Genomic DNA, 13,635 nt, shown 5'->3' with positions numbered 1-13,635 from the left:
GCCAAATTTTCTGTTCAGCTCTGGTCTTTTCATCAAGAATGCTTTAAAAATAAGGCAGCTAGGTGGCGCAGTGGATAGAGGATTGGCCCTGAAGTCAGGAGGACCTGAGTTCAAATCTTGCCTCAGACCAAACACTTGACACTTACTAGCTGTGTGACCCTGAGCAAGTCACTTAACCCCAATTGCCTAAAAAAAAAAAAAGAATGCTTAAAAACCCTGTATTTCATTGAGTATTCATTTTTCCCCCTGAAGGACTATTCTCTGTTTTGCTGGGTGGGTGATTCTTGGTTGTAATCCTAGCTCCTTTGTACTCCGGAATATATTCCAAGCCCTCCAGTCCTTTAATGTAGAAGTTGCTAATTCTTGTGTTAGACTGACTGTGGCTTTGTGATAACTTTCAATTGTTTTCCTTCTAGCTGCTTGCAATATTTTCTCCTTGACCTGGGAGCTCTGGAATTTGGCTACAATATTCCTGGGAATTTTAATTTGGGGACCTCTTTCTGGAGGTAACTGGTGGATTTTTTCAGTTTCTATTTTATCCTCTGGTTCTAGAATATCAGTGCAGTTTTCCTTGATAATTTCTTGAAAAATTGTGTATCTAGGATTTTTTTTTTTGATCATGGCTTTCAAGTAATCCAATAATTTTTAAATTATCTCTCTGGATCTATTTTCCAGGTCAGTTGTTTTTCCAATGAGATATTTCACATTGTCTCCTATTTTTTTTCTTTCTTTTGGTTTTGTTTTATTGTTTCCTGATTTCTCATAAAGTCATTAACTTCCATTTGCTCAATTCTAATTCTTAAGGAATTATTTTCTTCAGTGAGTTTTTTTTACTTTCTTTTCCATTTGGCCAATTCTACTTTAAAAAAAATTTTTTTTATTATTTTTAGGCAATTGGGGTTAAGTGACTTGCCCAGGGTCACACAGCTAGTAAGTGTCAAGTGTTTGGTCTGAGGCTGGATCTGAACTCAGGTCCTCCTGACTCCAGGGCCAGTGCTCTATCCACTGTGCCACCTAGCTGCCCCTGCCAATTCTACTTTTTAAGGAGTTTTTCTTTTTCTTCAGTGAATTTTTGTGCCATTTTGGCCAATTCTGCTTTTTAGGGCATTCTGCTCTTCATTGGTTTTCTGTACCTCTTTTACCATTTGGCCTAATGTCATATTTTCTTCTGTACTTTTTTTTTTTTTTGGTGAGGCAGTCGGGGTTAAGTGACTTGCCCAGGGTCACATGGCTAGTAAGTGTCAAGTGTCTGAGGTCGGATTTGAACTCTGGTGCTCCTGACTCCAAGGCCAGAGCTTTATCCACTGCACTGTCTAGCTGCTCCTTCAGTTCTTTTTTTTGTGTCACCTTTACCAAGCTGTTGACTCTTTTTTCATGACTATCTTGCATCACTCTTATTTCTCTTCCCTATTTTTCCTCTACCTCTCTTACTTGATTTTCAAAATCCTTTTTGAGCTCTTCCATGGCCTGAGACTAATTCATACTTTTCTTCAAGGCTTTGGATGTTGGAGCTTTGATTTTGTTATCTTCTTCTGAGTATGTGTTTTATTCTTCCTTGTCACCATAGTAACTTTCTATGATCAGAATTTTTTTCTGTCACTTGCTCATTTTCTCAGCATATTTCTTGACTTTTAACTCTTTGTTAAAGTAAGGTTCTGCTTCCAGGGTGAAGAGTGCACTGTCCCAAGGTTCAGCAGTTTTGTATAGCTGTTTCAGAGACACTTCTAGGGACTTGTAAGTTTTCAGTTCTTCCAAGGTTGTATGATCTAAGAAGAGGTGTGTTTACTACTCTTCTGGCATATGCTCTGGTCTGTGAGCCACAAGCACTCTTTTCTGCCTTGGAACTGTGACAAGGGTCCCTGCTCCGCTGCAGCCATAAGCTGGGGTGTGTTAGTGCCCCTCCTTGCCCTGGGACTGCCACCCAGGACCATTCCCTGGATCCGAGTATAAGCAAAGCAACAGAATCCTGCCTCATTGCTAGCAAAGAGAACCCCATAATCCTCCTTCTGATTCATTGCTCAACCCCCTTACTGTCTATGGGCTAAGAGCTCCAGAAGCAGCTGCTGCTGCTGATTCAGTGGCTTCCAAGGTCTGCTCCTGGTTTTCTGGGATCTGGTCTGTGCTGGACTGTGCACCACTCTCACCCTGGTGCAACAGACCTTTCCTACTGACTTTCTAGGTTGTCTTTGGCTGGAAAATTGTTTCACCCCATCCTCTCGTGAGTTCTGCCGCTCCAGGAATTGTTTTATGGCATTAGTTAAAGGTGTTCAGAGGGGTTTGGAGGACAGCTCAGGAAAGTCACTGCTTTTTCTCTACCATCTGACTCTGTCTTCTCCCTCATCATTAATCTTAATTAGATAAAGAAGTACATTGGGTTCTAAGTTTGTTTACTATATTCCTGCCATATTCCTAGGACCTTAGCTCTTTTTCTTGGGCTTTTACGTGCTTTCCTAAAATGAAAAGTATGGAAAAGGATATTAGAGAAATATTTATTTCTTAACATCTTCAATTGAATGAAAAAGATGATTTTTAATATGCTTGCACAATTGCCAAAAAGAAAAAAAAAGATAGAGAAGGGACACAAATGGAATGATTTTGTTAAACTACATATACATACACACATATATGTATGTGTGTATATCTATGTCTATCTCTATCTATCTATCTAACTGCTTTAGGACAAGACTACATGGGAGTTGTGTGAGTTTGCCCTTGAATTTGCCAGGAGTGAACTTTCAGCTTGGGGCAGTTGTAGATTTCTTACAGAAGCACATGGCATACCTTCCAGGAAGACAGCAGTGAAGCGTATCTATCACTTGGGGAATGAAAGAACTTGGACCTTATTACATACAGCAAGTGGTCAAGCTAGTACAGGTCTGACAGGATGCAGTGTTGTTCACTCAGCAAACCTAAAATATGATCGCTTTCTAGAAGGACTTTATAAGCTGTTTGAATACTTGCTGTGTTTTCTATATCTGCTATGAGTCTTTTTGTGTGACTTGTGTGTTTTCTGTATCTGTTTATGGAATGCTTCACGAATTTGTGTGTCAGCCTTGTGCAGGGGCCATGCCAATCTTCTCTGTATCATTCCAATTTTAGTATATATGCTGCTGAAGCGAGCACTGTATCTGTTTGTGATCTCATGTGAGTCCTCTCTGTGGAGTGAAATAAAGGAATCCCTGTACTTCATACTCGTACTGTTACCTTGAGTACCCACATTTGGGGGAACCTAGATAGGAGTTTCGTTTGGAGATTTTTTTGAAGTGACTTCATAATGAGAAAAAGAAAAATTGATCCTTTGAGGTAGCCCCTAGCTTGGAGACTGTCTATGTGAGCCCAGTGTGTAAGGGGCCCCTGGAATGGAAGAATTCACAACAGTGGAGAGAACTGAGCTCAGATTTGCCAACCATTCTGGTGAATCTTTAGCTCTCCTATAGGGTCTTCTTACCTGGCCTGTGTTAGATTCACAGTAACCCTTGTGGTTTTTACTCTCTGGAAAGAGGTTCTCCTTGGAACTGCCAGACAGGTAAGCCCCTTTCCAATGTACTTGCATTGTCCAAATGACTCACTGTAATAGTAGGGAGTATATCTCTGGGGGAGGGAGGAGAGATAGAAAATTCTGATTTGCTCCTCATTTTCTGGCTTTAACCTTTGTTATGCCTCTAGCTGCAGGGGCAAATGAGTGAGCCTCTTCTTTCTTCAACGCAGATGATGCTCAGAAGGCTCACCTATTTTTCTAGGTCAGGCTTTCAAACTCTCGACTTTGGAATGACTCACAAGGCAAGCCCCAAGACCAGCATTACTCTGATAAATTTCCTTTCTCTGACCAGAAAGGCTGGATTCTGAGATCACAGTTCCTACAAATCAAAATCCTCCCTCCTCTGCACAGGAGGCTAAAGTTCAGAAATATCTTTCACATGTCTTTTTTGCATCATACAGACAAGAACATCTCTGTTTCTGTAAGATTTCTACCAGTACATTTAATACCCATGTTCTTCTGCCCCAAGGCGGCCAGATGCAGTCCCTGAGGGGGAAAAGGCTGTTTGCATTTATGAGCTTCCTACATAACATCTTTTAAAGTAGTTGAAAACAAAGAGCCCAGAACAAAGCTATCCTTTGTAGTTTGCTGCTCTGTCTTATGAGCAGAGAAAAGGGAAAAAAAAATTGAGAGCTCTCTATTGATTGTCTTCTATAGCCCAGCCCCGAGTCCTATGAAACAGTTGCAATAATTAGCTCATTTGAAGCCTAAGAGCAATACACTGGCCCCTCAGGTCCATATGATTCCCTTCTCTGCTGCTTCAGGTTTATATTAAACAAAAAGTTAGGAATACCATCATAATTGCTCTGAGGCCCCAGGGAAGACGATTCTGAACTCTTAGGCAGCCGTTTGGCTCTCTGCCTTCATTTATTTTTATATTTATCTCTTGGTAACTCTTTGCCTCTTTGCTGTTGAGACCCAGAAACGTTTGGGTAAAGAAGCATCACAGTACATTACAATGTCTATTAATAGACAGACCCTGAAAGGGAAAACTGGAGAAATATTAAAATTTTTCTTGGCATTTCCCTCAGTCCTGGAAGAGGTGGGTATAACTGATGGAATCAGCCAGAGTCTTTTTCAAGATAAGATCCCCATAGGGCCAGTAACCCTCCTCATTCTCTCCCTTTTCCAACCCAGATCAATCCTGCTTTCTCTTTCTCTGAGTCAGTTGCCTCTGTGCTGCTAACCCTTTTCAGCTGGGTTACTGACATCTCCACTTCTTCCCATCTGCTGCCAGTCTGCTGTTCTGAACTGACTTTTCCTTTCACACAAGCTCCTCGTGGAATTACCAAATTCCTTACCCAATCAGAACAGACCTTCTGTGGAAATGATTCTGATTGATTCAAGAAGGAGTCTAGGCCTTCTTCACACCTAGAGAACAATTCTATGTTCTTGCTGGATAAATCTATTGGGGCTTAGCTCTTGGATACTCTGTTTAAATTGGGTAGGTTGATTTGATTTATTTATTCAATTGAACCTCACCCTAGAGTATGCCTCTTATCAGAGATAAGGGAGGTCCATTTTCCTAAACTCAAACTATAGTCCCCACCTGGCTGAGCTAGTACTGATAGTTCTACTTGGCTGAATTAAGAAAGTGATTGGTTAACACTATAGTTAAAACCAATAGTTACTTTGTTCATCTGGTATTGCCATATAAAATCTTCCCTAAATTGCCTCTAATGATAAGCTGGGGGATAATGGGCCAAAAAGCTGCTCCTCACCATGCTCCTCTCACAATTTGCCTTTTCGTTTTGTTTTATTTTCTCAAGGAGGGTCTGATTGCTGCAGTAGGAATGACAAGAACCTTGTGGGTAAATGACTACTCCATCATCATGTCCAAAGGGCAATCAAACTGTGCATACCCTTTGATCCAGCAATACTACTTCTAGGAGTGTATCCCAAAGAGATCATAAAAAGAGGGAAAGGACCCACATGTACAAAAATATTTATTGAAACTCTTTTTGTGGTGGTAAAGAACTGGAAATTGAGGGGATGCCCATCAATTGAGGAATGGCTGAACAAGTTGTGATATGTGAATGTAATGGAATATTGTGCTGTAAGAAATGATGAGCAGGTAAATTTCTGAAAAACCTGGAAAGACTGACATGAACTCTTGCTAAGTGAAGTGAGCAGAACCAAGAGAACACTGTACACAGTAACAGCCACATTATACGATCATCAGCTATGGTTAGACTTAGGTCTTCTCAGCAATACAAGATAATTCCAAAAGACTCATGATAGAAAATGCTATCCAGAGAAAGAACAGATGGAGTCTGAATGTGGATGGAAGCATGCTATTTTTCACATTTATTTTGTGGGTTTTCCCCTTTGTTCTGTCTCTTCTTTTACAACATGACTAATAGGGAAATACATTTTCATGATTGCATATATATAACCTCTATCGGATTGCTTGCTTTCTGGGGGGGGGGAGAGAAGGGAGGGAGAAATATTAGGAACCCAAAATCTTTCAAAAAATGAATGTTGAAAATTGCCTTTACATGTAATTGGAAAAAAAATACAATACTATTAAAAATGACTATTCCATCTTAGAAGCTGTGGGAGAGAAGGAGAAGAAAGCCAGACATAGTCTGACAAGCTCCCTAGACCGGGAGAGCAAATTCCAAAGGGTTCAGAGAAAGAATAAGTAAGATGCTGTGGTGGGGCAGCCAGGTGACTAGAGCACTCACTGGGCCTGGAGTCAGGAAGATCTGAGTTCAAATCCAGGCTCGGTCACTTACTAGCTGTGTGACCCTGGAAAGGGACCCATGACTCCTGAATGGCTAAAAGATCTCTGAGCCCTCAATATTGCGTCAGTATGGAAATACACTGGGGAAAGATGAGGGAGGAGGTATGAACTTTTGAATGGCTAATGGGAGCTCCCAGAGCCACAGATATGTGGGGAAGCTTAGATGCCCAACATGTCTCTCCTTTCCCAATCCCTGCACACTCAGAGACTGCTGAAAGCCAACTTTCCTAGATCATTTTCTCCTTTGTTGAGCTGAGATTTTATCAAAGAATTTATTTACCCTTGCCTCTCTCTAATCTGTATAACTTCCTTAATTTTTGTTTACTCTTGGCTTGGATGAAAGTGTTTGATAACTATTTGAAGTTGCCTTTTACTTTTGGTGGATGGGAGCTAAGCTGGCCAAGAGTAAGCTGTTACCTTCCTCTTTAGAACAATGAAGGAAAGTAGCATTTATTCTGAATCCTTAATAGAGAGAGTCCTGCAAATAAACATTTATTTCTTGCCAGCCAATGTGAATGAGCGCTTTGGATGGGAGCAGGACAAGATTTCAATACAATGAAGAGAGAGAGGCCCTAATATTACCCAAAGGGAAATTCACTGAGGTCTCTAAGGAGGCAAGCTGGAAATCAGGGACATATGAGAGAGTTTAGCATCGTGAATGTCCTCTCTGGAAGAAAGAAAGAATATCTCTCTCCACCAAAGCTCCCACTTTAGCTCACCCCTCAAACGGAAAAGCAGCCTTTCTTCTCCTACATTCTCTCCTACAACTTGGAGTCGCAGCTAAACAGCATCATGCAAAAAATCTCCAGGCTTGGTTTGGAACTCAGGTCATAAGTCTATAACTCAATCAACAAGATTAATCAATCAACAGTAGGAGAGTTAAAAAAAAAAAACAAACTCTATCTTGGAATGCATTAAGAAAGACAATGTCTAGATCTAAGCAGGTGCTGGTCCTTGAACAATCTGCCTTGGCCAGAGAGTATCAAGATTGTGGTTTGACTCCAGGTACCACATTTTAAGAAGGACATTGCCAAGTTTCAGAGAATCTAAAATAGGATGACTAGAATGGTAACGTTCCCAGAGATCATTCCATGTGAAGACAGATTAAGGAACTGGGAATGATTATCCTGGAGATGTGAAGACTTAGCAAGGATATAAGATCTGTATCTAAGGACGTGATAAAGAGCTGTCCCATGAAAGAGTGCAGAGACTTGTTCAAATTTTGACTCCGTAGGAAAGAACTAGAAGCAGTAAGTTAAAGTTACAAAGATGCAAATCTAAGCTTGATATAAGCAAGTAGAAGGGAATGGCCCCTTTCTGATTTGGACAACTTTATTAACTGGAAGGGTTGGAAACAAGGACAGGTGCCTATCACCTTGGAAATGACTAAAAAAAAAAGTCAGTGAAAGAATATAATACTATGATGTAAGAAACACATCTTAATCAGAGAAGCATGGGAAAGTTTATAGGAATAGATGCCAAGTGGAGTAAGCAAAACCAGGAAAATAATGTAAACAATAAAATGGCATAAACAGAAAGAATACTGTGTATAATTAAGATGACAAAGGTTGATCCCTGGGAAGAGAAGAAAATGTCCTTTCTATTGCTCATGCTGCCAGATACATTTGATGTGTGGGTTGATTTTTCTGCATGGCTTTTTTTCTCCTCTATTTCTAAAAATAAGTTCTTATGGGGCAGCTAGGTGGCACAGTGGACAGAGCTCTGGCCTTGGAGTCAGGAAGACCTGAGTTCAAATCCAGCCTCAGACATTTGATATTTATTAGCTGTGTGACCCTGGGCAAGTCACTTAACCCTGAATACCTCACCAAAAAAACCCAAAGTTCTCATTGATGACTTTTGCTTTTTGTATCAACAAAGTTTTCCCCTGTATCTTTCTTCTTCCCCTTTTCAGAAAGCTATCCCATATAAAAAATAGTATTTTCTTTTTTGGTGGCAATCAGGATTAAGTGACTTGCCCAGGGTCACATAGCTAGTAAGTGCCAGAGGCTGGATTTGAACTCAGTCCTCTTGCCTCCAGTTCCAGTGCCCTATCCACTGTGCTGCCTAACTGCCTCTTTCTCTTTATTTTTTAATCTTTGTTATAAGGCTAGTTCAATGAATGGAAGGAGAGAAATAATAAAAATTAATGTGATATAAAAATACAAACAAGTTTTTTTTTTAAATTAAAAAAGGGTGGTGGATTTTCCTTCATTAGAGGTCTTCAAGCCAAGCTGGATGACTTCTTGCTGTGTATGCTGTAGGGAGCAATTCCTTTTCCTCTTGCATTCAATGTCCTTTGAGGTCCCTTCCAACTTCAAGGTTCTGTAATTCTGCTACCCTTCTCACATTTCAGCCCTGTTCGTGGTGAAGTGCCATGTAGATGGTTCCAAGAAACCAGTAACAGGCTTGGGTCTGTGCTGGCTATAAGGAGTGGGGGTGGGGATGGGGGTGGAGATGGAGTGGGTGGGCAGAAGAAATCTGATTGTGGGATTATAACAGAAGCTATCAAATTACATGGCATAAGCCTATCCTGGACTTAGAGAGACAAGCAGCTCAGGACAGATGCCATCTAAGGGCCCCTCTAGGGGAAGTTAGTATGATAGGACAGAATCCACACAGCTTTTCCCCTGGCTTGAAGTCCATGCCTGTGGTGAAAACTGAGGAGTGAGGGGCACGTCGGGTAAAGGAGGCACAATCCCTTCCCTAAGAAAACCCCGGGTTTCCAGGTGGACATGGCCCCTGCCTTCAGAGAGTTCTGCCCTTTCCACTTCTGCCCTCCAATACATGGATTTTTCTATAAAGGGAGCTTCATCCCTGGAGTGTTTCTTCCTCAGAGGGAGAATAGATCGGTGAGATTCTGGGAAGGAGCAAAATCTGTGTGCAGTTATACTGGCTCCCAACTCCCACCAAAAGAGGCAGGCTAGGCTCCCAGAGGGAACAATACTACTGTTCCCCTCAAGTTTTTAGGGTTAACCTTGAGGGGTTGGGATTTTTATTATTGTTGTTCATCAGTCCCCATATAATGTGCCCTCCCAAAATAAATCAACCAGTTGACAAGCAAGAATTTACTGAGAAGATATAAGAAAGGATGAAACATTCTTGAAAGCAAAGGTTCACTTTTCCCTCTACACATGCATTGTCCTTGGGTAGAGTGGGATCAAACTTAAAACACATAGTGAGGCATCAATGTAAGGAACATACGGGGCCGGGAAACCTTCCAATTCCTCTGAGTACTTCTTTCTCTTTGAGGAGTCCCCACCAAGCAGTGAGGGCAAAGCATCTCCAAGTGATAAGCCCCTCCCTTGCCAGGTGGCCAAAAGGTCAGTCCACTGTTGGACTAGGTCAAGCAGGTAACTGGGCTAACATACTGCTTTGCACTGGACCAAGTTGCTTGGTGCTACCAGCTCCTCTCCTCCAGAGAGGCTAGACCACTGATAGCCCTGATGAATTTTCCTGGTCTCACTAGTCACCTGGGCATTTTCCTTTTTAAAGACTCATGCAGGGGCAGCTAGTGGATAGAGCACCAGCCCTTGAAGTCAGGAGGACCTGAGTTCAAATCTGGCCTCAGACACTTACTAGCTGTGTGACCCTGGGCAAGTCACTTAACCCCGATTACCTCTTTAAAAACAAAATAAAATAAAAGGCTCGTGTATCTTAGATCAGAAAAGACTAAACACAACAGAAGCAGGGGCACTATTAATCCGCAAACACATTGAAGCCAATGGAGACAAAGCAGCCACCATCTCTCTCTCTCCATCTTGCTTCACTCCCAGTGGGAAAAGCCCAAAAGGGCCAAGAAAAGGCCATATCTGAACAGAGTTCCAGTTTTATGCCTGCTGAGTCATTGGTCCTTCTAACTCTTCAGCAAATCAAAAGACTCCACATCCCCATAAAGCATCAGTCACTTCAGTTATGCATGCCCTGAAGAAGGCTCACCAAGCCTCTTTGTACTAAACTGGAACTAGGCAGGAAATATTGCACATACTGTGTATAGGAGGATACCAGGAAGGGCAAATTTGAACATATCCTAAGGACTTGGCCCCCATTGGCCATTCTCCCATTACAATACTTCCTCCTTAGATAATTATACAGTTAACATACCACTTTTCTGCAGGCTTAAGAAAGAACAGCATAAGTGCCCTTGTAGACTACTACTGCATATTTACTATATGTCACATACAGTCTATATCTATGTAACCTATCTCTTGATTTTGGTGACAATAGTAATAATAACAACTAGCATTTATAGATCACCTACTATGTGCCAAGCACTTTACAAATATCTCATTTGATCCTCACAACAACCCCAGGAGGCAGGTGCTCTTATTATCTCCGTTTTACAGATGAGGAGACTGAGGAAGGTTAAATGACTTGCTCAAGGTCCCACAGCTAGTAAATGTCAAAAGCAGGATTTGAATTCAGATCTTCCTGAGTCCAAGGCCAACACTCTATCCACTGCACCTCCTAGCTGCGCTTTGGTATAGCTGGATCTGCAATGTCTCACCTTGGTCAGAGACTGAGGAATTTCCCTGGAAATTCTGATTGGGAAAGGTAGGTGGTGAGATTTGATGAGGCACAGAAATTTCTAACATTTCCCTATTTCCTCTTCCTTTTGCAAGCCCTGTCCCAAAGCCCATTGGTATAGGACTGTCCTTATTGGTGGAGAGGAATGCCCTGCCCTGTTTCAAGGGGCAAGGCAGAGCTGGTGAGAGACGAGAGAGCTTCAGTTCTCAGCCAGCCCCGCTTTGGGACTATTCAAGGCCATTCCCTTCTGTGATTCGACAGTCTTCAGTTGCTTCAGGGGCTTCTGGCTTCCAGCTTTAAGAGAGAAAATGGAAGAGGCCAACCCACTTCAGAGTGCTGCAGGAAAAGATTCTGGGAGGACATGGGAGGAGCTGGCAGCCTCCAGCATGACTATTCCCAGCTTGCTACTGTGGGTAGTTTCCTCTTGGGTGAGATCAAGGACTTTCTCTTGGTTGGGTAGAGTTACCTCCCTCCCGATGGGAGAACTCCATCATTCTGTATTGTCAGATATATGTTTTCCTATGTATATCTTTTCTGATTTCTGTTGGATATGGATAAGTGGATTTCTTTGCTATTCTCTATGTGTGTTCATTTGGAATGGGTATTTGGTGGGAAAGAAGTCAAGCTTTTGTTTTTTTGGGGTGGTAATTGGGGTTAAGTGACTTGCCCAGAGTCACACAGCTAGTGAGTGTTATGTATCTTAGGCTACATTTGAACTCAGGTTCTCCTGACTCCAAGGCCAGAGCTCTACCCACTGTGCCACCTAGCTGCCCCAAAGTCAAGCTTTTGTAAAGCTTGGAGTCCTCCTTCTCCCTAAAGTGATCAGAAGTTAGAAGGAAGCCAATCATTAGCCTAGCCTAGCATTATTTAAGGGAGCAGACAGATATAATTCTAGCCTAGTAGTCAGTCTCTCTGAGATCAGAATGGCCTCCCAACAGTAACCTCCTGCTTCCCATCCTGGCAGGAATTAAAGTCTTACTTGGAGAAAAGTCAGGGGAGAAGAGGCTAGAAATGTCTATACTGCTTCTCTTGGGGCCACACAACAATAGCCCTTGCAATGCATGGGCCCTTCTCTCCACATGAGGCCCATTCTTCTTTGAAAGTGAATTTCTGCTGGGTGTGCAGGGGGCAGTGAGCAGGTTGCTGCATCAGACAGACTGAGTCTCCTTGCTAAGCAGCTACTGACTTTGGGAATTGGATTCCTAGTTTCTTGCGCTAGAGAGAATTTGTGTCTGCCATTTTTTTTTCCAGGTGCAAGAAACAGAGAAACACGTAGGAGTGGGATTGAGGCTCCTTGTCTGCCATGGGGGTGGACAGTAGCACACTTTAGGAGATGAATAACTCTATTATAGGCAGTTATGGACCATACTATATACTATGACCAATATAGGCATCAAGATAGAAGAAACTAGACCAGGCCTGCACAACATACTGCCTCCAGGCCTGGTCTACATCCTCTACATTTTTCATGGGCCACCCAAAATCCTTTGGTGGGCTGTATTTTGTGCAGGCCTGCATTGAACTGTGAGTGATGACAACTTCCATGAGCTTGAACCTGCACAGGAACCATTAGCAGAAGTGACTGGATGACACCAGGAGCAGAAGGAATACAGGACTCGACTGAGTGGGGTGTTCACCGTGCCAGAGACAGTCAACTATTGTGAAATTCAGTGGAGAAGGCACTATAGGGCAGGGACATCAACCTCTCTCCCTGCACTGCCCTCGCCTTCCTATTTACACTCCAATGTCCACACTCATCCCTCTCCCTTCTTCTCTACTCCACTGCCCCCAAACACCCATGCATCCACGTTCACACACATGCACTCACCTTCCCAACTCTGCTGTATAAGCACAGTGAGCTCTTGTGCTTTTGACCTTTCCCAGGCACCAAAAAGCTGGAAGAAAGTCTGGTTAAGAGCAATGCTTCATGGAGGAACATTTAACTGGTTTCTTTGATACTTTGCAACCATATTTCATGTAATTCCTCTTGCTTAAATTTAGAACTTGGTCAGTAGCCACAAAAAACCTCAGAAGTGGGAAAGGGATGGTAGTCTGGGCATATGTAGGCTGAGTGCCCTCTGGTGGCCAGTGGAGCAACTGATGCTTTGTAGGAAGGCTATTTCACGAAGGCCTCAAGAGCAACAGGGACCCCTTGGTGCAAAACTCAAGTAGAACACCTCATTATGGACAACTCATATCACACTTCATTAGGTTAATAAATGACACCCCTGCCTTCTTGTAGCCTTAAGGAAAGCCTACAAAGGCTAATATTGTTTCTAATATTTAATAATAATCTATGTCCTGTCAAATCGTTGGTATAGAGCAAGTGTCATATGGGCTTTTATCTCTGTCCTATACATTTGATAGCACAGAGCTCAGTTCAGAAGAAGTGCTAAATGAATGTTTATTGAATGAATGATTGGACAAACACAAGATGCAGGTAGTTCTGGAAGGTTTCCTAGAGTAGGGATCAGGGCATGTCAATCCATCAACCAAACAACTGCTATGTGTCAGGTACTTCCCTTGTCAGAGTGTGTCAGAGGAATGGGGGAAAGAAAGAGGTTCCAGGTTGGGGCTTTGGCTGAAGGGGAGAATAGGAAAAGGCAGTCAGTCCATGTCATAGCTAAGGTTTCCAAGGTAGGCCCAGTTGTCAACTGTTCTCTAGGAACAAGACTGGTCATGGCATATCAGCTGAGTTCCGATGCTTTCTGGTATGGTTCTTGTTTTCATTATTGTAACCATATACTCCATTCTCTTAGTCTGGCTTTGCCTTCTTCCACCTACATTAGTTCATACAGGCCTTTTCATGTGTGATAGGCTATGGTTA

The 13,635-nt window shown here is 42.4% G+C and overlaps 1 non-coding gene across 1 annotated transcript; it reads right to left on the bottom strand.

Annotated features, from left to right (window-relative positions):
- Positions 1-3,016: 3,016 nt before the first annotated feature.
- LOC144457234 (U6 spliceosomal RNA) lies at positions 3,017-3,123 on the bottom strand. Its single transcript, XR_013486561.1, has one exon. It is a non-coding gene; the product is annotated as a U6 spliceosomal RNA (small nuclear RNA).
- Positions 3,124-13,635: the final 10,512 nt, after the last annotated feature.

The sequence above is a fragment of the Phascolarctos cinereus genome, unplaced genomic scaffold, assembly GCF_003287225.1.
Source record: "Phascolarctos cinereus isolate Bilbo 61053 unplaced genomic scaffold, phaCin_HiC Scaffold_4;HRSCAF=312, whole genome shotgun sequence".
Taxonomy (NCBI): domain Eukaryota; kingdom Metazoa; phylum Chordata; class Mammalia; order Diprotodontia; family Phascolarctidae; genus Phascolarctos; species Phascolarctos cinereus.
This window is presented reverse-complemented; position numbering and strand designations above follow the sequence as displayed.